The following is a 3,040-nucleotide window of genomic DNA, read 5'->3' on the forward strand; positions in this document are numbered from 1 at the left end:
TTGCTCAATGATATTAGTTAACTTCCTTCCCCTACAGTTCACAGAATGGGGAGTTTCTAACTCTTAAATTTGCCTCCCCTACATTTCTATATTTTAGACAAGAACTTAAAAGTTCTTGGTAACCCCACCACCACCATACCACCACCACAATGGGACATGACAGCAAAGGCCTCCACAGTATCTAAAGAATACCCTCTCCAAATCTTGAGCTTATAGAGATTGTTGGGCAAGTAGCCACGACAGACTGAACATGTGAAAAGGGAAAAAAGAACTTCATGATTCGGTCCTAATATAATCAGAATTCTTCCTGCATTCCATTTTTGTCTCAGCGTGTTTAAAAGCAGCAGTCTATTAAAAGGCAACCAGATATGATTTAGGGATGAGTCAACTTTTTAGTTCCACTTTTTTTTTTTAAGGTAAATGGATTATTTCATTGCCAGAATCACAGAAACCAAAATTCTGCTTTAATCATTATTCCTGTCATGATGTGGACCGACTAAGACAAGACTCTTCTCAAATAATGCTGGTGGGAGTATAAATCGGTCCGACCTTTCTGAAAGGCATTTATCCATTCAACAATAATTTATGGAGTACTTACCATGTAATAGGTACCTTACCTGGTGGAAGGGGCTAGAATTTGACAATACATATCAAGGGCTTTAAAAAAGTTCTCACTCAGTAATTACACCTTTAAGAGGGTATCCTAAGGAAATAATCAAGAGATCAGTGAAAATAAATAGCAAGAAAGGATAAATACCTAACAATAAGGAATTGGACAAATCATGGTACAATCATAAATAGAATATTTTGCAATGATTAAAAATCAGATTATCAAAGGCTTTTAATGATGTTGGGAAGTGATCTTGATGCGATAGTAAGTGAAAAAAATATGTATTTTTTGTATGATCCCAATTTTAAAAAATGCTTATATAGAAAAATAACAAGGGAACAAAATATGAACTGAGGGCTCTAGGGAAGTGGGATCATGACGCTTTCCATTTTATGCTTTTCTGTTTTTTTTCAAAATGTCTCTAATGAAGGTATTTTACTTGTATGATCACGAAAAAAATAATATTCAGCTGAATTGCAGAGGTTGTAAAATAACAACTTTGTCTAAGTTTTCCTCACTAGGAAAAGGAAACTGAAACAAGAAATCAGATATTTGATGGAATGAAGCCAGAGACTCAGTCAGACTTTCCCTTTCTCTGGAAATTCTTGCCTGAAGTAAGCCCCTCAGAATAAATACTATGGTGAGCTTTATAATTTCATTTTCATCTGCCCATATCAGTACCTTGTCAGTGATCCCCTGAGGATCCTAGACATAAGTGGGTCCCTATTGTCTGGAAACCAGGCCCCAAACCCTGTGACAGCTTTTGGAGTGGCTCAGGCTGAATGTGGGGAAACCTTTCCCAGGCCAGGGCTGATCTAAATCAAATCAGCTTCGCTTCTGGTCTCAGGCCAGGTAAAGCTAGTGACTTCTGTGGTACCTTGGTTTTTGTCCCATGCACAACTACTCAGGCTAGCAGGGAAAGAAATGAGGATGCTTTACTGAGGATGCTTCTAGACCTGGCAACTGCTCTACAATCAAATCATAGAAGCTTGTGGAAAAACTCAGTGCTTCTTAAGCCGCATTGCCTCCCAACTCAAAATTATTGCATTTCTTTGAATATTGATGACCTGTATAAAAAAACAACAAAATTTGATCAAACTCAGATAGGATCATTTTTATTTCCCTTACGTGTTGATATTTTCCATCACATCATGGAGGAATTTTGCCCAGGGTTTAGAAGGTCATATGAACTGTTACAGCTAAAAGCCACCCTGGAAACTGTGGCCTAGAAATTGCCTGTTTGTGGTGCCTCCTATTAATCCTGTTCTATTTACATAGTGTCAACATTAGTTTTGGGTTTTCTTATGATTTTGAACTTAAATGGTTTTTTCTAGTTGATTTTGCCCCAACCCAAAATTTCTCTGAAGATGTTGAGAATTCTTGTGTCTGCTGTGTTTGTAATCCAAATGAAGGTAAGCCAAGAACAAAGAAAGTGAAACATCTGTGACCCTGGAGATACTGAAGTGCAGCCCAAGAGTAATTTCACAGCACTCCCATTCTGCTCAGATAGAGCTGGTTAATAAATTATGCCAACACATGAGGCATTCAGAGTGCTACAGCTGCTCAGAGTGACAGTCAACCCTTGGTAGAGTAAGTTTTAATATAAAAACTTAGTAGATACAATTTAATAGCAATTTTCTTTGGGAGTAAATTGGGTCTGTGAATCATACTCTAAGAACATAAAAGAAAAATGACTAATAATTCAGCACAAAATGAAAACCTGTGGTTACCTAAGAGGTACCAGTGTGCATTTAGCAATTTCTTCTTCTAGATGAATACACAGGTCGGGTCTACAAGATGAATGGTGGCTGTGGTGAGGCTTTCTTCCCGTTGCTACTCAAGATTTGCTGCTCAGAAAAAGAAATGAGTGGCATCTCACCAATATGGAAATGTTTCTAATAGAATATAAAAATCTGTTAAGCAATTTTCCAGTACATTAGGCTGAAATTGCTTAAGATGGGTATATCTTTCTGTAGCAATCAAACATTACATAAATTGCAGTCTTACAATGCCCCTATGTGGAAAGTGCTAGTACAATTTGGCCTGCTATCTTAGTACTTTTGTACTTCCTTCCACTTGTGACCTAGTACAAGGCCACCTCTCAATTATCCAAGAGAGAATTTCCTAATATGAGGGTAACCCATGCTTTTATTAGAAGACTCATTCTTTCTGGCATCTCCTCCAGGGCTCAACATGAAAAAGACAACCAGCCAGTTTCTCTTATAGCTAGCTTTTACAAACCATGAGTGGTTTGAGAAAATCTGAGTAAAAACAGTAAGTCATCACTTACAGAGTAGTAGTCCCTTCTCACCTCCTTCTCAATTCCAACTTGTTATTGATTTACGGAGATCAAAGACAACTATGGGACCCAGCAAGCACGGAGGAAGGAAGGAAGGAAGGAAGGAAGGAAGGAAGGAAGGAAGGAAGGAA

The 3,040-nt window shown here is 37.9% G+C and overlaps 1 long non-coding RNA gene across 1 annotated transcript in view; it reads right to left on the reverse strand.

The window, feature by feature from the left end:
• Positions 1-366: 366 nt before the first annotated feature.
• Positions 367-3,040, reverse strand: part of LOC121016799 (uncharacterized) — a 3,352-nt gene continuing 678 nt past the window's right edge. The window contains exons 1-2 of the long non-coding RNA XR_005784470.1: positions 2,341-3,040; positions 367-703 (exon numbers count right to left, since the gene is read on the reverse strand). The exon at positions 2,341-3,040 is cut by the window's right edge and continues 678 nt beyond it. This is a non-coding gene — a long non-coding RNA (uncharacterized LOC121016799). The remainder of the gene's footprint in view (positions 704-2,340) is intronic.

The sequence above is a fragment of the Herpailurus yagouaroundi genome, unplaced genomic scaffold (assembly GCF_014898765.1).
Source record: "Herpailurus yagouaroundi ecotype Mexico unplaced genomic scaffold, PumYag 213, whole genome shotgun sequence".
NCBI lineage: Eukaryota > Metazoa > Chordata > Mammalia > Carnivora > Felidae > Herpailurus > Herpailurus yagouaroundi.